Source organism: Sus scrofa, chromosome 1, assembly GCF_054392235.1.
Source record: "Sus scrofa isolate SSC_HxYL_T2T_F1_AM1 chromosome 1, Sscrofa_HxYL_maternal_Yorkshire_Landrace_v2.0, whole genome shotgun sequence".
Classification (NCBI taxonomy): domain Eukaryota; kingdom Metazoa; phylum Chordata; class Mammalia; order Artiodactyla; family Suidae; genus Sus; species Sus scrofa.
This window is the reverse complement of record NC_139383.1, coordinates 63,455,717-63,481,051: the sequence shown is the minus strand read 5'-3', so window position 1 is coordinate 63,481,051 and position 25,335 is coordinate 63,455,717. Positions and strand designations below refer to the sequence as shown.

Sequence of the window (25,335 nt, the reverse complement as noted above, 5' to 3'; positions counted from 1 at the left end):
CTTTGAGGAAAGATGTCATGTCTCATAGTTTCCATCTCTATAGTGCCTCTGAATGTGCCTTGAATTAATAAGTTCTTGGATTAATATTTGCTGATTGCTTTCAGATGACTATGAATCTAAATACTGGCTTGATGCATATAGAAAACAAGAAAAGGTAGATGTCAAAGATTTATAAACTCTGTCTTAAGTTTCCATGTTCCTATTCTATTCTATTCTATGCTATTCTATTCTATTCTGTTCTGTTCTGTTCTGTTCTATTCTACTCTCTATTCTATTTTGTTAGTATGTAATCTGTATGCTGTAAAGATCAAGTCAGGATAGATCATATTAAAAATTTATTCTCATAAGTCATATTAAGAGTCACACTAGGGGTTCTCATGTGGCTCAGTGGGTTAAGGGCCTAGTAATGTCACTGCCGTGGCTCAGGTCATTGCTGAAGGGTGGCTTCGATCTCTGGCCCGGGAATTTCTTCATGCCATAGGCACAGCCCTCTAAAAAAAGTCATACTAAATCATTTTTGCTGATTGGTTATAAATTGATTATTTGTAAAATGTGAGAATAGATTGTGGTTTCAGAGTACCATCATAATTATTTATTTACTCCTATTATTTTAAAACCTCAATGTTCCCAAACTCCTGCACACAACTTTGCCATAAGTAAGTAATTCTTTATACTTCTTTGGAATAAAATTTGCTCTCTTTTGAATGCAAAAAGCGTTGGGATAGCATACAAGGGCGGTGAAGAAGATATTTCTAAATATGACATCAAGCTTTCAGCATCTGCAAACTACTTAATATAATCTTAGTCAATAAAATATTGTCAATTTTAGAACACATTAAAATGCTTATCACAATTAAAATACAAAGATAAAATATATTAAAACATAATGCAATTATTTCATAAGTACAATAAGGATGATGGTGTTTATGACTCAAGAATAAATAGTTCTTAATGCATTTCATTTCTTAATATTAAATCTAAGATTTCAATTAGGTCTATTAGGATTTACAGCAAGCATTCAGAAGCTCTGTTAGATAGTTTGGAATACTGAGATGCAACGTCCTGTGCTTCACCAGATATTAAATCAACATATCATGCTCAAAGCTAAAAGGTTAAATGATTTCGATTCACTCAACTATTAGGAAGTCAGAGGTAAATGACTTTCTAATTTGCTCTTTGGTGGTATTTTACTCTGAAATGATTTCTTTATGATCTAATGCAGCATCTGGATGTGGTTTTTAAATATGCCCGATGACATCCCATCAGTATATTTCTTAGGTGATAAAGAGATAAAAAAGGAGACAAAGAAAATCCTCAAGTATTGGAAAAAATCAATCTAAAAGTGATCAGGCCTTTTGCATTTTCTTTTGGTTTTGTTAAGGGATCCTATTATCTTCCTCTTGGAAAAGCCATTTTTCTGGCAGTGAGCCATTGGTTTTGGCTCTGCTAGATACTGAATATATCATTAAGATATGCTGCTCGAGGAAGTCACTTGAAATTACAGAGATGGCAGTATTAGTCTTGGGAAGAAATGTTTGTTTCCACCCCCTCATTTCAAAAGTACTTTTCCTTTCGACAACCAGTATACTGCAGAAGAGAAAACCAGGGCTTTACATTTGCTATGTCTTCAGAATTCCTAGTGTTCATAATCTTATTATTTTCCCAACGCTCATTTTTATTACTATTATTTTTTTATATTGAACCATAGTCAAGATTAATTGGATTGGCTGGTCTACTGGTCTCTGGCCCAAAGCAGTTTAAGTACTGGAATTATGGTGCAACCTCTGGCATGTGCTTATTAACACCCTCCCTGGGGCACAATAACTGGTGCTTATTCATTTCTAATCCCAGTAGAATACTGTCTGAGGCCACAACATTTTTCAAAAGAATAATAAAGAAGTACCTAAAGAAATATCTCTTCTATCTTAGCACACGTTTTCAGTGAACAAAATGTCCTTCATGTATATCAACCATTCATACGCTAACAACCGATTACAGTAGCCACATCTGAGCTTCTGTATAACTGCAGAGAAAACTATCAGCTAACAAACTGAAGACAACAGTACTTTCTCTTCAACATTGTCTGCCATTCATTTTATGTGACATTCAACAAAATCATTTGACAAAGTAGTTTTGCCAATAACTTGTCCTGCTTTCTTTCTAAGCAACATATAATTTCTTAACTTTGCAAATAGTTTTTATAAACTCCTCAGCAATTGTGTAATTTTTTTTTTTGCAAGTGCCACAAAATTTGAATGTGCCATGTTGCCATCTGATGAGGTTCAAAACAGACTGGGGACTAGAGGACAAAATGAATTGCAATTGTCCCACAAAACAGAATTTAAGTTATTCATCAAAATTTATTAAATTTTATGGAACATTAACAAATAAATATTATAAAAAGTTAAGATGTTCATATTATAAGAGAGAGGTAGTATGTATAATGGTTACACACATAGGTTTTTTTTTAAATCAGTCTGTACTGATTATAATTCTGGCTTTGTGTGAACTTTAATCAAATTATTCAACTGTATTTATCCTCAGTTATCCTACTTGGTAAAATGGAGTTAATGCTGGTACCTGTCTCACAGGGTTATAATAATTAATAACATCTATATGTTATATATAATTATATGTATATTTGAAATGCTCCTAACACTGTTATTATCAAATACTTGCCATTCAATAATTGGTGGCTATATTTGAGAACTAGAGGAGAAATATTTGAAGGACACAGAGTGTTTTGTACAAGGACAGAAGTATTGTTTACAATCTCTAAATATTAGACTTAAAACAAATATTCTATAGTAAGTAATTGACTAAAAATTGTGATCCAAAGAATAGAACACTACACAGTTCTTAAAACAATGCTGTTAACTTATATGTGATGATAGAAAACAGCCAAGATGTAGTTAAAAGACAAAAGAAACAAAATTCTAAGTATGGTAAAATTCCATAAAAAAAAATCTTAGTTGTAAGATCTAAGATTTAAAATCTATATGCCAAGACATACCATTTTGTTCTTTTAATTTTTGTACTAACTGCATTTTTATAAAGAACATATGCTAATTTTATAATCTTAAAAATGCTGTATTTAAAATACATTCTTTCTAGAGAGTTCCCATTGTGGCTCAGCAGTTTATGAACCTGACTAGGATCCATGAGGATGCAGGTTCGATCCCTGGCCTCACTCAGTGGGTTAAGGATCCAGTGTTGCCATGAGCTGTGGGGTAGGTCGCAGACATGGTTTGGATCCCGCATTGCTGTGACTGTGGTGTAGGTGGAGAGCTGCAGGTCCAACTCAACCCCTAGCCTAGGAGCTTCCATATGGCACAGGTGTGGCCCTAAAAAGCAAAAGAAAAAAAATTCTGATGTATTTTTTTAAACTTAGTCTGATATTTTGTGGCTTTCTCTATTTAGAAGTCATGAAAAAGGAAGCACTTAAACATATCTGCTGAAATCATTTAAAAAAAACATTCCTATTTGGTTCAATTATTAAGTTTTTAACAGTAAAAAATTAAGCAAAGTGAAACTATTGCTATCCTCATTGGACCATAGGGAACTTACAAATAAATAGTATCTCTTCAAAGGTCAAAAAACGAAACTTATTTCTCACTTGAGAGACTATTAATTTTGCAAATAATTTTAACACTGTATAAACTATACAAGCATACAAAACCAAATAAAAATAAAACAAATCTGGAGTTCCCGTCGTGGCGCAGTGGTTAACGAATCCGACTAGGAACCATGAGGTCGCAGGTTTGGTCCCTGCCCTTGCTCAGTGGGTTAACCATCCGGCGTTGCCTTGAGCTGTAGTGTAGGTCGCAGACTTGGCTCGGATCCCGCTGCTGTGGCTCTGGCGTAGGCCGGTGTCTACAGCTTCGATTCAACCCCTAGCCTGGGAACCTCCATATGCCGCGGGAGCAGCCCAAGAAATAGCAACAACAACAACAAAAAGACAAAAGACAAAAAAAATAAAAAAAAAAATAAAACAAATCTTAGTCTGTAAATTAGTACTTTGCCATCCCTCCTGTAGAGATGTAGAACTAATAATTGATAGTTGTTGAACATTTATTACCTGTGAGGCACTAAGTCAAACATATGATTTACACACCTTAATTCTGTTAACTGCCTGAAGATATGGGAAGTAGCTTAATCATCACTGCATAGATGAAGATGTGCAGCCTAGTGCGGATAAACAGCTGTCCAGGATTCTTCAATCAGCAAGGTGTAGAGTTGAGGTCTGAACCCTACTAATCTGCTTTCACCATTTATTAACTGAATTTTAAGATATATCTGTAAAATTAAAAGAATCAACTGACTACTCAAGTGTCTGCAATGATTTCATTACACTTTTCCTTTTCTCAGTTTTACTCCATCCTGTACTCTCCTTCTGGCTACTTTCATAGTACTTAAGTAAATCATCATAGAAGTGAAGATAGGATTTAAAGCAAAGGATTGGTTTCTGGATATGGGAAAAGTATCTTAAGAGTTGTAGCTCCTCAGTGCTATTTTTTGGGACAATGGTGTTTAAAGTTTTTGACTATGACCCATAGTAAGTTATATATTTTATTTCATTTATTTTTTTGGCCACGCCTATAGCATGCACAAGTTCCAGGGCCAGGGACTGAACCTGTACCACCACCGTGATCTGAGCCACAGCAGTGACAATGCCGGATCCGTAACCTGCTGAGCCACTTCAGAGAACTTCAGATAATACATTTTATATCATTACCCAGTATACACACATACACACCTGTCACATACCACACACACAGATCAATGGTCCACACTATCCATAAATATGCAAGAATATTAATAAACAGAAAAATTCTCTGTACCAAATAGAATTATATGCTCTCTGAATATTTGCTTTTCATTTTTATAATAAGAGGCTGCAAATAGAACTTTGCTCAGGGTGATTATTTTTCACACTATTTCTAAGAAAGCTCATAGAGACTGATACATGCTTCTTACATTTTAGCCTAAATTCTATTAAAGTATCTCAAAACACATTATAAAGTACTTCCTCATAGCAAAAGTTAGTATGTCCAAATCACTAAAAACGAAAGAGAACAAGATAAAACTGACTGAGCATAAATGGCCAGCAAAAAGTGTCCAGTAGAGTGCTGACAAGACCCCAAACTGTCACTCATCCCCCTTCACCATACCAAGGATATGTTTCAGCTTTTAAAGATGATATTGAAGACATTCTCCCATATTATGTATCTTCTACAGTCTAGTTCATCTTCCTCTATTATGTGAACAATGGTTCCACTGTGGAATGTCCACCCTCCCACAACAAATAGACTGCAACATGCAGCTGAAACTGGAGAAGGACACACTGTATTTGGGGCAGAAGAACTAACATTTTGCTCATTTTCAGAAACAGGTCATAAATGCTTATTAGAAAGAGCACAATGTTATATGTAAATTCTTGAAATCTTTGTTTCTTGCTTAATTGGCTTGAATGATGTGGAGTATTAAAAAAAGATGTTTGATGAAGAGGGAAAGATTTCCCACTCCAAGTAAATTATTAAATCTTGTAGAAAAAAAGTAACAAAAAATATGACATCAAAAACAAAAGACCTTCATATTTCTTCTAATGTCAAGGGATGCAAATGTTAGGGTGGAAAAACACAATGTATTGTAGGGAATTGGGGGATTTTTTTCAGGAGGCAGGAGAAAAATAGAAGTAATTGATCAATGGCATCATGTGCCTCTGCTCCATTTCATGTTAGGACTTAGGCAAATCTCTAACCTCTGGGAGGCTTGTTCAGATAAGAAATGAAGACTATAATACCCTTTTCATAGGACTGTGGGTATCATCAAAAACAATCACTGTAATTTACTATCTAGGCAATAAGTATATTTCAGATCACCTTCCCATTTCCTAATTTCTCTCCATACATTAGGAAAATGGTGTACTTGTTTGGGAATAGGTGAGAAATTCTGTGTGTCAAAGGGTGAAAGAGAAAGATGACTTCTTTTGGTTTCTGTGACATCTGCAAAGTAACAGGAAATCTTTTCTCAGTCTTGATTTCTTTGGGGGGGGGGGGGCTTGTGGGAGTGACTCCAGAGGACTCGGAATGAATGTGTAAAAGCTGGGATTCCCTGAAGTATCCTGAGACAATGGAGCAGCTACAACAGCTCCTCTGAAGGTCAAGAAGCTGTAGAATGAGAAATGAGCTATCTTGATAGAACTTTTTCCTCAGAGATGGGAATTTGGAGCAAATGCCTGATTTCTTCTTTTGATTAAAGAATTATGATTGAGTTCAACAATGATCTGAAACAAGGTGTGATTGTGTATGTGTGTGTGGGGCGGTGTAATCTCACCACACTTGTAGTCTGCACAATTTTACTGGTTAGTATTAACAGCCACCTCAAATGCAAATGTGGAAGAAGAAAGAAAGGAAAACAAAAACAAGTTGAAAATAAGGAAAAAAAGACACCCTTTCAAGTGTTTGTACAATTCCAGATAGCTGAATTTTGGGAAATAGTCATTCATGGTATGTTCTATTTTTATTTCATTTCTCTTCATACAGGTGGTTGGTAGGCAACTGAAACAACATAAAATTTAAATCGTGAAAGGAGCAAAGTATAGCAATTTGCAGTGACATTTTTGAACGAAAGGGAAATAAGAACTCATAGAAAGAAACTAACACTAGCAGCTCATATTTTTAAAGGACTTCACATATATCATCTCTTACTCTCAAATCAACACAATGAGTTTGGTACTATTATTAACTCAGTTTCACAATCAGGGATAACTGCTATGCCAAACTGATTCCCTGTAGAGAGTCAGGGTAAAAAAGACTAGATTTAAAAGAGCTTCTAAAATAGTGAGTCCAGAAATGGCCAGACAGTAGCAAGCGACAACACTGCATTATCAAGAGAGAAAAAAGACAAAGTTCCAAGGGCTTCCTCTGACACTGCATAAGAGACCGTTTTAGAATGAGTCAGAAGGATCGTGAACATTTGTTCTATCCTCACACTAAGCTTGAAAACTGGACTTGCATATATAGTTCAGTTAAAACTGTATAGAAGAAAAAATATTTTAGTGCATTACCCCTAGGGAAAAAAAGAATGATCTATATCCTTGAAGGAGGAATAAGTAAAGGCAGTTTGAGTACGGATAACTGTAGCAACAACTGAAGTGTCTGAGAGTTTCACTCAGGCTAATAAATTGCAGTGAATTTATAACATTTCTCTAATATCCAAGAGCCAGAGCATTTCCATTTCTGCCTTTCTGAGAGGTAGCCCCTGCCCCCGCCAAAAAAAAAAAAAAAGAGTTCTATTAAATTTTTTAAGCAATCCATGGAGATTGAGAAGTTGTGTTACTGAAATATTCCGGGTAGATGGTGGAGAGGACATATACTTTTGTTGTTGTTATTGTTTTTAGTTTTTCAGGGTCATACCTGTGGCATACGGAAATGCCCAGGCTAAGGGTCTAATCAGAGCTACAGCCGTCAGCCTACACCACAGCCACAGCCACGCGGGATCCGAGCTGCATCTGTGACCTACACCACAGCTCAGGACAACACTGGATCCTTAACCCACTGAGCAAGGCCAGGGATGGAACCCACATCCTCATGAATCCCGGTTGGATTCGTTAACCGCTAAGCCATGAAGGGAACTCCAAGAGGACATACAGTTAACAGTGTAGCCACACTCTTCTAATGAGACCTGCTTTCACACCAGGTTTCATTCTTCGTTCTTCTTTTTAATACAAGTGCTGCAGCTATGTGGATACAGGTCAAGCCTTGTAATATTTTACAAATTTACACAATAATTTCTCTCATAGCAGAGAAAATAAAATTTTTTCACTTCTTTTTCAAATACAAAATGATTTTTCAAATACAAAGAAATTAGCCTTCCAACAGGCCGATTGAGATTATCATCACCTCTGCAATCTCTCAGTGTAATATTATTGAGGAGGTCCTAATTTTTTTTTTCCAATTGGTATCTAATTTACTAAAAAGACTTGAATCCAGCCAAACCTTTGCCCTATTAGTATGATTTTTAAAAATATATAACAACAAAGGCTTATTTAACAAAAGGTTCAAAAATCCAAACGAATTATTATTTATTAATTATTGGATAATCATCAATAAATATTCTCTGAAAACCTTTAACTATGTAGTATCCATAGTTGCATATATGTTCTTTAAGTTTTAAAAATTCCATTGTGATAGTATGTCCAGAAAATCTCACCTTATTTCCATTTAAAATCAATTGTCTACCAACCCTTAATAACAATGGATGTTATAATCCATTTAAAATTATGCTACAAGTTTTCTTGTTGCTCAGCAGGTTAGGAGTCCACATAGTCTCCATGATGATGCTGGTTCGATCCCTGGTCTTTTTCAGTGAGTTAAGGATCCGGTGTTGCCACAATATGTGGAGTAGGTTACAGATGTGGCTTGGATCTGGCATTGCTGTGGCTGTAGTGTAGGCCCCCAGCTGCAGCTCCAATTCAACCCCTAGCCCAGGAACTTCCATATGCCACAGGTGAGACTGTAAAAAAAAAAAAAAAAAAAAAAGTTATGCTAATAAACAAAATCCCATAAAACCACAAATTGCATTTTCCCTGTTTATTATTTAGTAAGATTGGGCATTATTTCCTTTTTCGTAGGTCATTTTTATCTCGCCTTTTATGAAATGACTATTTATATTTATTTCCCTCTTTTTTGTGTTGTTTCTTTTTGTAATTAATTTGTTGACACTTTACATTTTATAAAATTAAGCCTTTTTTAAATATAATTTTTACAAATATAATTCCTAAATTTTCAAATCAAATAAATTTATTTGTTTATAGTATCTGTTTTGTTATTCTGAAATTTTGGATTGTGCAGTTGAGTCTGTCACTTTCTAAATTTATTGATTTTAAATTTGCCTCAAGAACTCCTTTACAGGAGTGGATCAGTGGTAACGAATATGACTAGCATCCATGAGGATGTGGATTCGATCCTTAGCCTTGCTCAGTAGGTCAATGATCTGGCATTTCTGTGAGCTGTGGTATAGGTCGCAGATTTGGCTAGGAATCTGCATTGCTGTGGCTGTGGTGTAGGCCTGCAGCTACAGCTCAGATTCAACCCCTAGCCTGGGAACTTCCATATGTCACAGGTGCAGCCCTAAAAAGACAAAAAACAAAACAAAACAAAAAAAGTCCTTTATATTATCTAAAGAAAAAGCAGTTTTTTAAAAAGAGAAATTATTGCCTCTCAGGCTAAATAATAATCTGAAACTTCATAAATCAGTTTTTATGAATTATTATTTAGGTTAATAAGCCTTGACGCTTAGATCTAAATTCCCTGCTCAGTTATTTAATATTATTTACATGGTTGTTCGTTCTCGTTTCAATCATCAATTTATATTTCTCATTATCTGCCTGGTCATGCACTAAGCCCTACCAGAAAATTAATGCAGAGATAGCATTGCCTCTGCCTCCATGGAATTTATTTAGATCAAATGTATCTTTATAATATCAAATGCTATGAGTTCAAGTGTAGACTGAAATTATGAACATATGTATATATGGACCACATTCAAACTTCTAGTTGGAAGCAGAAGTAGAGAACACTGCCTTCAAATGCCTCGAAGAATTATAACTCATTGTGTGCAATTGATAATTTTCAGTAAGTCTTGGATCTTCAGAAAATCACAAGAGCTGGTGTAAATATTTTTCTGCTTGATTGAGTGAGCATTTTTAAAGTTTCAGAACTTTAGGCAAGCAAGAATAATGCCCAAAGACTGTGGAATAATTTTTAGGCCTGTCTGGGGGAGAGACATGAGAGAGGCTTAACCGCTCTGGGGAGGACAGAGGTGCACCTGCTCTGACAGCAGAAAGGGGTAGGAGAGAACATGCGAGCTAAGGACGACTTTCCCTCTGAAGATTTTACACACATTCCTGGAAGGAGCACCATCTTTGTAGGAGTTTTTTTTCCCCTTCTTTCCTTCCTTTCTTCTTTCCCTCCCTTCTTTCCTTCCTTCCTTCTCTCTCCCCTCTCTCACACACTGGTGTGGAGATTTAGAGCACCTCAATTCTAGCTCTACCCCCTCCTAGCTATGTACCTTTGGCCCTACTACTTCATCTTTCTGAGCTGCATTTCCTTCACATAAATGTTAGGAATAATATTAACTCGCCGATAGGTAGAGTAATTATAAAGATTGAGATCACGTATATTAAGTGTCAATAATGTCTTGCACGTAGATGATGCCAAACTAAAAAATGCCAGCAGTTACTGTTACTATAATGATTATGAGTACTTTTGTAATCATTATCACATTTTAATTTGCCATTTTCACAATGAAATTAAGATAGAGAAGGAATTATTACTACTCCCAAATGAGTAAAATTAGAGAAATTTACCTACCTAACATCCTGACAGACAAAGACACTGGGCTTTTGACATTAGGCTCCATGTGTCTTTTGGTTATGCAATGCTGAGAAAAAGTCAATTTGGTAAGTGATAATAAGAAATAAACACAAATAAGATAGATCATTTATGTAGTTTCTCCAGCATAGAGAATGTGTGCTAGGTGTTTCCTGTATATGCTTTCATTGCGTCTTCATAACTGTCCTTTGTGCTAGAATTCACACTTTACAGTTAAAGAAAGTGAGACACATAGAGCTTAAATTACCCACATAAGGTCACATCAGCCAGTAGATGGAAGAAATGGGAATCACTTGTCATTTTGTCTGATCTTAGAATACAAACTCTATTTATGAGGTCAAGCTGGGATGGATCATCTACTGATGGTGCAGGAATGAGCTGTAGAAGAGTGACAGATGGAAGATATGAACATTATCTGCAGTGGGTTAACCTGGACCTATCTAATTAACATGGTTCTCAAAAGGGAAAGAGAAATAATAGTTCATTTGGAAAGTTATATCAAAGGAAGAGAGGAGAGTTATTTGTACATGATAGATTAACAGAAGGAGTAGAAATAGAAACAAAAGAAGCCAATATTTCAGAAACTGAATTCCGTTTACAAAAAAGAAAGTATTCATAATTGCTGACTATGGAGGAGAACACAAATTCAGGAGGAAGAAAACCAAAAAAGATTTTGAAACTGGCAGGGACAACTCCCTGGGAGAAGATTGGAAATCATTCTAGAATAAAATACAAGCAGGGAAGAACATGATATACATTAAAAGGAGGGAGAGAGAAAAGATGCAAATAACCAAAACCAAACAACGAAAATAATCAGATACTCTAGGTAAGTATAAATTTAGAGGAAAACAGATCCATAAACTAAAAAGTTTAATAAAAAGATGGCATTTATGATTCCACCAAAATGTAAAATTTTAAATTTTTTTTAAATAATGAAGTAGGAATCAAATATTCTTTGACAACTTTATTAACTTACATAAAATATACTTACCTTTTAATAATCTTAGTTTCACTCTCTTTTCTATGGGAGTAACATTCCACATTTAATTTCACTGTTCGATACTGATATAGTTTTGTCAATTAAAAGACTGCATTAAAAGCAAATTACTAGTTGTTTCCTAGTCTTCCTTATGGAGAGCCCTTCTTGGCATTCTTCATCATTTTCCCCAAGAAAGAATTTACTCACATGGCTATTCGAAATAGAGCTTGAGAATAAAATATTCCTACACTCTTAGGAATGACTATCTTTTCTATAGTTGTGATAGCAAGTAGTCACCAGATCTGGTTGTATACCTGCTTACTCAATCAATGACAATTCTAGAAATCATCAAAACTAATTTCATGTAAAGTTTCAGCAAACATGCATTTGCAAATCAACCAGTTAGTAACAGTCTAACTTCTGAAAGTCAGTGATCAGAAAAGGACTCACTCTGAAAAACACACTTCTGAAAGTCAGTCAGTGACATTCCCACCTGGGGAGCCATGTTTCTACAAATGACATGCATACATTTACTTGAAAATCTGCTAATCACTGAATTCCACTCTGCTTCCAACCTCTGTATAATAGCAGTCTTTGCTCTGAGACCCTCGGTCTCGCCAATGTATCCCTGCCTTCCTCAAGTCAGCAATCAGTTCAGCTTTTTGTTTTTTTGTTGAAGGTATTGAAGACTGGTTTTCATCTTTTTGGCTGGCAGCTGAATATTCTGGAAGTTAACAACTTGTGCGACAGTTTTGGAAAGAATATGTGTAGTCATGTTCTTTGCCTTGATAGTTTAATTTCTAGGAATTTTCCCAGACACTCTGCATATTCTTATACATCTTTGCATTTAATCCTTTTAAAAATTGTATAATATAAATCCTATTTTTATTTCCATTTTTCATTTTTTTTAATTTTATGTCCATACCCGCAGCAATATGGAAGTTCACAGGTGAGGGATCAAACTTGCACCTCCTCAGTGACTGGAGCCACTACAGTTGGATTCTTAACCATGCTGTACCATGCTGTACCATGCTGGGAACTCCCTCCATTTTTTATTTTATGAGAGTCAGACTTAGAAAATATAGAAGCTTTTCCATAGCCTCATATCTAGTATACTCTGAATATTTAGAAACTAACACTTAAGCCAGAATTCTACTTTCTCTGCAAGAGAAAAAGATCCAAGATAAGGACAAAAATGTTTGATAAATACAGGTATTTAAATTGAAATGTACATAAATATGCATGAACACCTAAATATCTAAGATAAGAAAAGAGTTAAGTAAACAATCATTATAAGGACACATAAAATAACAAATATGTTAAAGTGTTTACAATTTGGTATTGAGTACAAAATCAAAACACACAATTATAATTATAATATATAAAATTGTGTATGCATGTGGATTAGAAATGAAAGGAAATAGACAAAAAGCTGTAAATTTCTGGGATGGTTGGATTCTGAGTGAAATACATTTTTATAAGTTTTTAAATATTGCTTTAATGTTTGTGTAATACCAAAAGTAAGAGAGGTGTAAATAGCAGTCTTTGAAGTTTCTACCCATTTATTCTATGCTCTATAAAAATTCCAATGTCCCAAAAGATTTTTGAGAATTCTAGGGAATTCTAGAGAATTATGAACTCCTGATTATTTAGTACTCTGAATTTCTATACTAGGCATTTTCCTAGTCCACTCATGGCTTACCTACCATAAATGTTCCCTTCTTTCACCTGGATATGGAACTTGGTCTCTTAATTTCCCCTGACTTTCAAAAAGGCACAGTTGGCAAGTATTTCTAAAGTTTTAGATGGAGAGGTGTTTTATCACAGCAAAGTAGACAAATTAATGTTGAATACAGACTACTACTTTCCTAAAATTCTTCTGGCTATCCAGAATGTTCCTTGTTTTCTCCTCCTTGAAGATTTACTGATTAGTTCCCCTCACATTATCATGTAAGACAGTTCTCCATCTTCAATCTTGACTCTGAGCAAATGAAGATGTGATATTGTGCATCCATAAAACCAAAGGGGTATTTGTCAGATTTCACCCTTTGACAACATAGAGATTTGTTTTGAGACAGATTATGACAATCCAAACATAAGGAATGGAGAATTCATTATTGTCATTTAGGGGTTTTAAATGACATTAATTTAAAGCCTCAAATTTTAAATGACACCTTACTGTTTTTTTTTTTTTTCATTTTATTGGACAATAGTTAACTTACAGTGTTGTATAGTTTCAGGTGTATGGCAAAGAGGATCAGTTATATATATACATACATACATTCTTTTTCAGATTCTTTTCCCAGATAGGTTATTACAGAATATTATAGATTTCCCTATACTATACAGTAGTTCCTTGTTGCTTATCTATTTAATATATAGTAGCATGTATATGTTAATCCCGACCTAATTTATCTTTCTCCCTGTTTCCCCTTTGATAACCATAAATTTGACTTCTAAATCTGTGAGTCTGTTTCTGGTTTGTAAATAAGTTCTTTTGTATCACTTTTATTAGATTCCACATATAAGAGATATCATTTGGTATTTGTTTTTCTATCTGACTTACTTCACTTGATATAATAATCTCTAGGTCCATCCATATTGCTGCAAATGTCATTATTTGATTATTTTTTATGGTTAAGTAATATTCTATTGTATATATGTACCACATCTTCTTTATCTATTCCTATGTCACTGAGATTTCTTCCATGCTTTGCCTATTGTAAATAATGCTGCAATGAATACGGTGGTACATGTATATTTTCAAATTATGGTTTTCTCCAGATATATGCCTAGGAGTGGGTTTGCTGGATCATACAGTAGTTCTATTTTGAGTTTTTAAGGAGCCCCCATACTTTTCTCCATAGTGGTTGTACCAATTTATATTCCTACTAAAGATGTAGGAGGGTTCCCTTTTCTCCACAGCCTCTCCAGCATTTATTGTTTGTAAACTTTTTGATGATGGCCATTCTGATTGTATAAGGTGATACCTCACTGTAGTTTTGATTTGCATTTTTCTAATAATTAATTATGTTGAGCATCTTTTCATGTGCTTTTTGGCCATCTGTCTTCTTTGGAGAAATATCCATCTGGGTCTTCTGCTCATTTTTTTCACTGGAATGTTTGTTTTTTTATATAGAGCTGCATGAGATGTTTATATATTTTGGAGATGAGTCCTTACTGTGTTTTGAGAACAAAAATAATGTAAATTAAAAAGAAGATAAAGATCCAACCTCTTGGGATAGAACATAATGGAAGATATTATAAGAAAAAAATATATATACATATGACTGGGTCACTTTGCCGTACAGCAGAAATTGGCACAACATTGTATATCAACTATACTTTAATTTTAAAAAATTAAAAATTTAAAAAAATTTAAAAAGAAGATATATAAAATGAACTTCTGGTTACCAAAGGTGAGAGTATATGGGGGAGGTACAAATTAGGGATATGGGAATAATAGATACAAACCGCTATGTGTAAAATAGGTAAGCAACAAGGGTAAACTACATAGAAATGGGAATTATACTCATCATTTTGTAATAACCTATAATGGCATATAAACTGCAAAAATACTGAATCACTATGCTATATACCTGAAACTAGCACAAACATTGTAAATCAACTGTACTTCAATTTAAAAAAAGAAGTGGTGGGACATAAAGTGAAAGGGGAAATTATTTATTAATAGGATCATAAAATGAAGAGAAAAAAACAGAATAGAAATAGTTTAAAATAATTAAAATTACACTTCAAAAATCTACAGAATGATCATTTGTTTTAGAAGGCCAGCTAGAAATTCCATAGGAGTAACATGCACGGCTTTAAATAAAATTTTATGATATGTTTGCTTATTTTAAATACTTAATAACATATATTCACATCATAGTGTTTTTCCTAGAGGAGCTGGCTCACTGTGAAGTGTTTTCTTGTCTCTTTACAATGTAACTACAGAGAAAACATAAAAATACAACTTAAAAATAAAACATAAAAATAAAAGTCTCTAAAAATAAAAACTTAGGACAAACTTGAACACAATTTAAATTCAGATATTCCAGATATCATTGTCAATTGACTCTCCTGAGCATATTATTGGAAACACAGACTGAGAGTTGCTTGCATTTGCATGTCTGAAATGCAGATATATCATTAAAGGGACAAGAATAGAAAAGAATATGAAGTAGCCATTATCATAGGAACAGTCTTCCACTGGTGTTGATTTTGACCCTACTATCAAGGTAAAATAAAGTGCTATTTTGGGTGTAACCAAAATAAAGTGATAAGTTCTTGGTACAGAGGATAAAAGTACTGCATCCTTAATTTTCTCCCAAATCATCCCAATTCCATGGGACTCTCTATAACCAATTGTGTTCCTCGGTTCCTTTATATATAGGAAGTTTCCAAATTTGGTTAAACATTTTCTATGGCTTTGATATCAAGAATCTATAACATAAGAACAAGTTATCTATCTTCCCATCAATCCATCCATCCATCCAGGATTTGACAGAACTAAGGAACACAGAATGGTTACTGCAAACACTGGGACTCTAGAGCCTCTCACGCTTATGGTCCCAGCCATACTACTCCACTTACTCCTGATTACCTAACCTCTTGAGTCTAGTTTCCTTAACTGAAAAATGTGCTCAATTGTATGTTATTTAGGAATTCAAAACTACAAATATTTTAAGTATCTATTGTTCGCCAGGTAGTACAGCAGGAAGGTTTAGTACAAAAGAGACAAGTATTACAAAAAAAGGAACTCTTCTGAATATACCTCTTGAACAACAATGATAACAACATCAAAAAACCAAAAATGAGATGTCTTTCACTATGGTAGAAGGGATTTAGATTAGAAGAAAGAAAATAGCACTCTAAGCATTCAAACATGGTACAAAGGAAGATTTGGGGGTCTTTTCAATGCATCATTATGCATTTTAACAGATATTGAATGAGATTTAAGCATAGGATGAACTGGATTGATTCTGCATTTTTCTCCTGAATCTACTATACAATTATTTGAAGATACAGAACATGTTTTTCTATTGCTGTATCTTCTTTTATTATTTATTATCCTCTCATATTCAAGAAGCTTTTCAAATAGCCTAATAAAGTATTTTCAAATTACCTAATAAAATAAGTTCTCCTAGAAGTCTGCATGGTGATTGGAAAGCTCTAGGGAGAAAGCTTGATTTATTGATAAGAGAGAGTATGCTATAAATTTTCTCCAGGTTAAAACTGCCTATGGATTATGAGATCACTCTTACTTACAGAACTTGCAGAAGATAGCCATGGCGATGCAAGTATTTTAGAAAAGGATCACAATGTCCAGGGGTAGGATGCTCTGCTTTATTAACTAAATCTCTCTCTTCTTAAATACTTTGTATAAATCTAACAAAACTACACCAGGGAAGACTGTCATCTGAGAAAAGACATGACAAGTGCTTTTGTGAGACCATCACTTTATAATTTTTTAAAAAAATCACTTCTCAGTTTAATAGTTTGTAAATTTTTTTTGTTTTTCTTCTCATATATTAGATTTCCTTAAAGTGGAAGCATACTTGTGTCTAATACAACATAAGTAATTTAGAAACAGCAATTTGCAACCTAGTAACCCAGGTCAGATTTTGAAGTTCTGCAGAAAGACATTTCAGATGAGATTTTTGGCTTTACATGCAAACTAATATTTTTTAACTGAGATAAAATTTGTTGTTATTTCACTTAAAGTAAGGCAAAGAGTTCAGTCATCTCTGGAAGTTAAAGAAAAACAAGAACATACTCTAACCAATCAGAATATTTCCATACAGAGTGGACTTTATAAAGTGGTACCATAGCCAAAGGATTAAGTTAAGCAAGGTGTGTTCCATGTAGATGCTCCATCCTGTCAAGCTTGCCTGCCTCTAGGCAAATCACTTAACCTCTCAGAGACGTCTTTCCTTATTTATAAAGGAGGAATGTGATCTGAATTCCTTCTTTACACACTTACTATAAGGCTGATGTGAATAGAGAAAACTTTAAACTCTTAGGAAAGTGTAAGGGATTTCGGCGGTGTGATATTATTATTGTATTAGATAAAGTACACAAGTCCTTAATTACCTCAATTTTAAAAAGGCATTAGAGGCATTTTAGGCCTTTATTGGTTTATTTGGTATCTGAATACACAACCATTTATGTAATAAAAACCAGTGCCTACATGACCAGCAAGACCGTATTGCCAAGAACATGGAACCAAATGGCCATAAAAGAATTAAAATTGAATCCCTGAGTTCCCGTTGTGGCTCAGCGGAAATGAAACCAACTAATATCCTTGAGGACAGGGGTTCGATCCATGGCCTAGCTCAGTGGGTTGGTGATCTGGCATTGCCCTGAGCTGTGGCGTAGGTCACAGATGCGGCTCAGATCCCATGTTGCTGTGGCCGTGGCATAGGCTGGCAGCTACAGCTCTGATTTGACCATAGCCTGAGAAATTCCACAGGGATCGAACGGGCAACCTCATGGTTCCTAGTTGGATTCGTTCACCACTAAGCCACATGGGAACTCCGCTTATAATCTATTTTAAAGATTAATGTGTAATACTTTGTGATTTCCAGAAACGTTACAAAGATGTTCAGAGTTTCCTTCATCCAGCTTGCCCTACTATGAACATAACCACAGTCCATTTGTCAAAATTAAGAATACCGATCAAAAAAAAAAAAAAGTAAACTACAGACTTCATTTGGATTTCACCAGTTTTCCTGCTGTGCCCCTTTTCCTGTTTCAGGATCAGATCCAGGATACCATAGTGCATTAAGTCATAATGTCTCTTTCATCTCAGCTGTGGTTCTCAGTCTTTCCTTTCATGATCTTGAAACTGAAAGAGTGCTGTGAGGCATTTTGTAGTATATGGCTCAATTTGGCTTTGTTTCATATTTTTCTCAAGGTTAGGGTGGGGCTGTGGGTTTGCGGGGGGAGAACATCATGGAAATCAAGTATCCTCTTCAGGTCATACCAGAGTACTTGGTGTCAAGACAGCCTCTCTTGGAGATGATAACAGTGATCACTTAATGAAGGTGACTATGTTTCACCACACAAAAGTTACCTTTTTCCCTCATTTCTAAACTCTCTGTGTAATGAAGTCTAGCCCACACTCAAGGGGACAGAAATTAAGCTTCAACATGACAGGAGTGGGTGAACTGGAATTTTTCTGTAGGAAAGATTTTTTTCTTCTCTGTCATGCATTTATATTCAACCATTGATTTGCATCAGTGTGGACCATTAATACATATTTTATCCCTTAGGTTATCATGTAGTATTATTTTTATTTTATTGCTCAAAGTGTTCAGATTTGGTCATTGGGAATGCTTTCTGGTTGGCTCCTGTGTTCATTTGACAGGCCTCAGTAATTCTAGGTGCTTCAGATTCATCCTATATTTTTCCAGCCCTAGCTCTAGAATTAGCCATTACTATTTCTAGGACCTTTCAGGAGGTGGAGCTAATAAATATTATGTATACATACCCATGTATACACACACCTATATTTGTTTTGTATTTGTATGTATATTAAAACAAAATTGAGGTCATGTTGATACCACTGTCTCTAATTTATCACCACAAAGTCTATTTTAATTATCTCCCTTCGTTTATGTGACAATGAGAAATCCAGCTTCCACTGTCAAGTTATTTACTTATGTGTTTCACCCTAGTACATATGTAAAGTAGTTTCAGAATTTACTTCTACTCCTGTGAAAAAAAATTATCAAATAGAGTATATCTACTATGTACAGTTCTTTTTCTCTCTAGTATTATTAGTCTTTGTCCTGTCAAAGCACTATTTCTCAAAATTATTTAGGGTAGATTCTTTTCTCCCTTGACCTTCAGTGTAGTTACATCTTAAATTTATAACTTGGTTAGTTTCATTTGACACAGTCTTTACTCCATCTTTGGATATTCTAGCAATCTGTTTCCCTATTTTTAATTAGCATGCTATATAGCTCAGTCTTTGTACTGTACAGTTATGTGGGTTTTGATGAGCATACAGTCATTTGTCCACCACCACAATACCTTAAATACCGTTCCATAACCCCCAGAATATCCACACACTATCACTTTGCAGTCAGTCCTCCTATATCTCTAAACTGTGGCAAACACTGACCTGTTTCCAGTCTCTATGTTTTGCCTTCTGTAGAATTTCATACATATGTAATCATACAATATTAATCATTTGGATCTCCTTCTTGTACTTACAAAATGCATTTGAGGTTCATTCATGATAGTGCATGAATCAATAATTCTTTCCTTTTTTATAGCTCTCTGGTATTCAAGTGTATAGATATACTTCATTCTGTCCATTCAATCACCACTTAAAAGATATAGTTATTTTGACATTTTGACAATTATAGATAAAATCGATGTAAATATTTCCATATAGGTTTTTGTGTAAAAGCAAGTTTTAAATTCGCCTGGGGAGCTCCTGCAGTGGCTCAGTGGAAACGAATCTGACCAGTAGCCATGAGGACGCAGGTTTGATCCCTGACCCTGCTCAGTGGGTTAAGGATCTGGCATTGCCCTGAGCTGTGGTGTAGGTCACAGATGAGGCTTAGATCCCACGTTGCTGTGGCTGTGGTGTAGGCCACCGAATATAGTTCTGATTCGACCCCTAGCCTGGGAACCTCCATATGCCGTGAGTGTGGCCCTAAAAATAAATAAATAAATAAATAAGTAAATAAATAAATAAATAAATAAGTAAATAAATAAATAAGTAAATAAATAAATAAATAAATAAATTCACCTGGGTAAATACCTAACAGTGAAAATGCTGAATCATATGGTAAGGATATGTTTAATCTTGAAAGAAACTGACAGTTTTCCAAAGTGGCAGCACCATTTTGAATTACCTTCAGCAATGAATTAAAATTTCTGAGGTTCTGCATGCACATGAGCATTTGGTATTGTTAAATTTTTAAAAATGAATCCACTTTAAAAAATGTCCAGTGGTATCAAATCATGGTTTTAATGTGTATCTCTCTAATGTTGAACAACTTCCCGTATACTTATTGGCCTTCCATATATCTTCTTTAGTAAAATTCAGATATTTAACCAGTTTTTAAATTGGGTTTTTAAAAATTAATTTTAAAAATTCTTTATATATCCTTTATCAGATATGTGATTTACAAATCTGAAGCTTACATTTTCATTCTTTTAACAGTATTTTTCTCAGAGCCTTTATTTATTTATTTATTTATTTAAGGGTTACTCCTAGGACATAAGGAAGTTCCCAGGCTAGGGGTTAAATCAGAACTGCAGCTGCTGCCCTACACCACAGCCACAGCAACATGGGATCTGAGCTGCATTTGTTACCTATGCAGCAGCTTGCGGCAAAGCTGGATCCTTAACCTAGTCAGTGAGGCCAGGGATCAAACCGGCAATCTCATGGTATGAGTTGGGTTCTTAACCCACTAAGCCACAACAGGTACTCCTTTACTTTATTTTTTTGCTTTTGATTCAGTCATTGTAGTAGGAAGGGTTGTGATCAGCTAATTCATTTAGTGACAGAAAAGCATGTACACTGAAGCAAACAATGAACAAATTCCAATGTATCACAACTTGAAGGTTTAGACCTTGTATATATTCTTATCCATAATTTCTCATAAATAAGTGGTTCTATAAAATTTCATTTTAAGTCAGAGGTGTGAGATTTGACTTTTTTTATCATTAAAATTTTAAACTGATATACTCCTTTAGTGTGCTGAGGTTAGCCTACAAAATACATTAGGTAGCAGAATTATAGCAGTATGTCAATAGTTCTCTGGAAAAGAGATGTCCAGTACAGTAGCTACTAGCTACAGGGGATGGTTGAGTACTTAATATGTGGCCATGGCTATGAAGCTATGGCTTTTAACTTTGATTAATTTAAATTTTAAAACTGATCATTTAGTTATTGAAAAACTTTCAAGTATATATGGGACAACTGGCACTGTTAATCTTTCAACTATGAATTTAATGAAATATAAATACAGATCAAGCAAATCTGGCAAAAATTTAGTATCCATACTGATATGTGCTATAAGTACACACTGGGCTTTAAAGACCTAATATGAGAAAAAAAGGACGCAAAAAGCCCCTTTAATATATTTTACATGGATCACATGTTAAAATGAGCGTATTCTGAATATATAAGGTTAAATAAGATATATTATTAACCCCATATTACCAGCTTCTTTTTACTTTTTTAAAAATGTGGGCACAAGAAAAATTAAATCATGTATATGTCTCATGTTCTATTTTCTCTAGACAGAACTGCTTTAGAACCACATATTATGTATTAAATTGTATTTCATGTTGAAAGGCATTCAGGGTTCTGAAATGGCAGGCTGATAACCTGACCACCACTACCTCCAACTCCCACAGTATAATCAGAATTGCCTCATTCTCTTTCTCTCCTGGAGAAGGATCAAGGGTCACTAAGTTCCAAGTCACTTTTGATGTATTTTATTTTCAGAAGGATTCCAGCAAGAACAGGGATGGAAGAATGGAAAGTAAGGCTTAAGATGGGTACTGCAGGTCTGACAGTATCATATGCTGTCAAGGAATAGCATCTCCTGATGCCCTGAACATGCCATAAATTTGGAAAACATTTCTGATTACTGAGGAGCTCTAGTTCACAGCTTACTTGCTTCTGAGGAAAAAGAGATTCGGTTGTCTCCTTTCCTTCCCACTGCCGTAAATTAATATTTCCTCTTAGTACCTAACTCAAAATCAAAACATAGAACCCTTGCCTTTCACCTTTATCCTTCATTTTCAGCAATTAATATTAAGAGGTTTCCTTACTGAACAAAGATAATTTTTCTTCTTTTTATTTAGCTTATTGATGAAATTAAGTATGTACATAGACCCACATATGTGTGTGTGCGTGCATATTCACACACACAAGTCTACACATATTTATATGAATGATTTAGTGGTATAGGTATTATATTGCCAAAACTAAAACCTTTCAAAAATATAACTAAAATAGAAAGAAGTTGCCCTGATTCTGAAAAATTACACATTATATTTTTCAAAAGACATGTCAAGAAATTTTAATACCTTAGCAGAGAATTTCATGGGTGCAATATTTAAGGTTTTTTTTCTAGAAAAATAAGGAATAGTATAGAAATCTTAAGGCTATTAAGTGTAATATTTACAAAAACATAAATAAACATCATGGGTATATTATTCTACCTGCTAGTAGAGATAACTATATTAAGCTTTAACTCTGATACAATGTTAAATCTAAATTCACAGAACATCCCTTCATATAAGATAAACTTTTAAAACTATTCCGTACTTTTGATGAATTTTAGCTTACAATCTTCTGAAACAAAATGAGTTACTTGTAAGTTCTAATTGAATACATTTCTTTCACAATCGAGCCAACTTGGGAAAGTAAATATATACTTACAATACAGAGAACATATCATGGGAAGCACATAGACAGTTGTTAAGCTACTCCACGGTATTATAAAATTCTTGAATCATTACATTCTAAACCTGTTGGGATAAAGAAAGAGAAATACATCAGTTAAATGTGCTGGATATATTCTATATGTAGCTAAATAACCAGTAGAAAACTAATAAAAAATCATGTCTTAACAACCATAGATCTTTATGCTTGTTGTGTCCTTTTCCTATATTAATTTGTGGTTTCTCTTAATTTTTATGAAAATATTATTGAATAACTTAAGTCATTTCAATATACAGGCAGACCTCAGAGAAACTGTGGGATAGGTTCTGGACCACTGCCATAAGGTGAATGGTTGCAATAAAGGGAATCACACTAAGCTTTTGGTTTCCCAGTGCATATAAAAGCTATGTTTACAATATACGGTAGCCTATTAAGTGTGCAATAACATTATGTCTAAAAAACAGCCGTGAGCTGTGGTGTAGGTTGCCGACGTAGCTCGGATTCCGTGTTGCTGTGGCTCTAGCCTTAATTTAAAAATACTTTATTGCTAAAAATAGTAACCATCTCTGAGCCTTCTGTGAGTCTTAATATTTTGCAATAGTAACATCAAAGATCACTGATTACAGACCACCTTAACAAATACAATAATAATGAAAAAGTTTGAAATATTGGGAGAATTACCAAAATGTGACAGACACATGAAGTAAGCCAATATTGTTGGAAAACGTGCTGATAGACTTGCTTGATGCAGAGTTGCTACAAACATTCAATTTAAAAAAACAAAACAAAACGAAGAAACCCAAAGAACTCAGTATCTGCAAAGTGCAATAAAGTGAAGCACAATAAAACAACCTATGCCTATACAATGAAACATATTATTTAAAAGAACGAATGGTCAATTAAAACCTTAAGGAAATGAGTGTAAGATATCTTGTTAACTAATTATATTTTGTGACCTCTATTTTTCATGTTTTCCACTTGCAGAATAAATGTCTACAGCACACATACACATACACAGAATGTTACTAAATCATCTGGATATTTATAATTATCTGGATGTTTAATGGAATAAAGACTAAATAATTGGACATATGCCCAAACATCTTTAATTTTCAGGTTGATATAAGCCAGCTCTTATGATCTGAATGTTTGTATCCCTCCCCTTCCTCCTCCAAATTAATATGTTGAAATGCTAATGCTCAAGATAATAGTACTGGGAGGTGATTAGGTTCATGAGGGTAAAGCTCCTGTGAATGGGATTAGTGCTTTATTCCAAGGGGATCCAGAGAGCTCCCTAACCCTTTCACCATGTGAGAACACAGTGAAAGGATGGATTCCATGAACCAGGAAGCTCTCACCAAACACCCAATCTGCCAGCTTCCAGCACTGTAAGAACTAAGTATCTGTTGTCGATAAGCTACCAGTCTGTGGTACTTGGTTGGAGTAGCGCAAATGGGCTAAGACATCAACCCACATACATGAATCATTTATTAAGTAATGAACGAAGATTACATCTAAGGCAAAGTGGGAAACTGACCCACTGACATTCCTCAATCAAGAGAAAATATTTTCAAACTACAGAATAATTTAAAGTAAAATAAAAAGTGGATTTAGTTTTCTCTTTAAGATAGTGCTTCCTGGAGTTCCTGTCGTGGCTCAGTGGTTAACGAATCCAACTAGGAACCATGAGGTTGTGGGTTCAATCCCTGGCCTTGCTCGGTGGGTTAAGGATCTGGCGTTGCCGTGAGCTGTGGTGTAGGTTGCAGACACAGCTCGGATTCCGTGTTGCTGTGGCTCTGGCATAGGCCAGCGGCTACAGCTCCAATTTGACCCCTAGCCATATACTGCAGGAGCGGCCCAAGAAATGCAAAAAAGACCAAAAAAAAAAAAAAGATAGTGCTTCCTAAAACTGTTACAGGAATTTATTCCCTGTCAATTTTTTTTTTTCTGTAGAATATACCCAAATAAGCCTCTCATAGTTAAAGGTTACAAAAAGTATCTTATAAGTTAGGTATCTTGTACTCAGTAACACACACACACACAACCTTGTTCCCATTGTATGCCCCCAAACACCTAACTTTATTTTCTTCCTGAAGTTAGTAAATTTTAATGCAAAATTTAGTCAGATTTATTTCTGTATTTACACAACCTTATATTTAACAGATAAAATTTAATTTTTGCCTTAATTTTGTACATTTCTCTCCTTATTTACACTTGAATATTGGATGTAAGTCCATTTAAAGATAAGCAAGATCTGGAGGATAGATATGGCATTTCTCCTTGTCCTTACCATCAAATCTTACCTAATGTTTACCTTTTCAAAGGTATAAGAAAGTATGTGAATAATTTGTCTATATTTTTAATAGCTGTGAATGCTTATTCAGGTGTATGTAATTGTCATATAATCATTGCAACAACAGTGTAAGTTGTGTTTTATTATCCTCATTTTATAGGGTTCAAATAACTTTTCCATATTAAGACACTGGAAGGTATTATAGCTGGGAGTCAAATACAGCCCTGAGTTAAAAGTGTCTACT

At 34.6% G+C, this 25,335-nt stretch overlaps 1 protein-coding gene and 1 long non-coding RNA gene across 5 annotated transcripts in view; one reads left to right on the top strand and one right to left on the bottom strand.

Moving 5' to 3' along the window:
- The window catches only part of LOC106508899 (4-galactosyl-N-acetylglucosaminide 3-alpha-L-fucosyltransferase 9), a 200,635-nt gene that overhangs the window by 68,798 nt on the left and 106,502 nt on the right, over nucleotides 1–25,335 (bottom strand). The window contains exons 2-3 of one of the 4 annotated variants that reach the window (XR_014806183.1): nucleotides 20,688–22,884; nucleotides 17,037–20,016 (exon numbers count right to left, since the gene is read on the bottom strand). The gene's annotated coding sequence lies outside the window, so the exon portion shown is untranslated. Of the gene's footprint in view, nucleotides 1–17,036; nucleotides 20,017–20,687; nucleotides 22,885–25,335 lie in introns of those variants that run through there. The other 3 variants (XR_014806189.1, XR_014806195.1, XM_084960883.1) reach the window with 3 other exon arrangements.
- LOC110260380 (uncharacterized) overlaps nucleotides 1–25,335 on the top strand; it is a 408,289-nt gene that overhangs the window by 293,094 nt on the left and 89,860 nt on the right. The window lies entirely within an intron of this gene.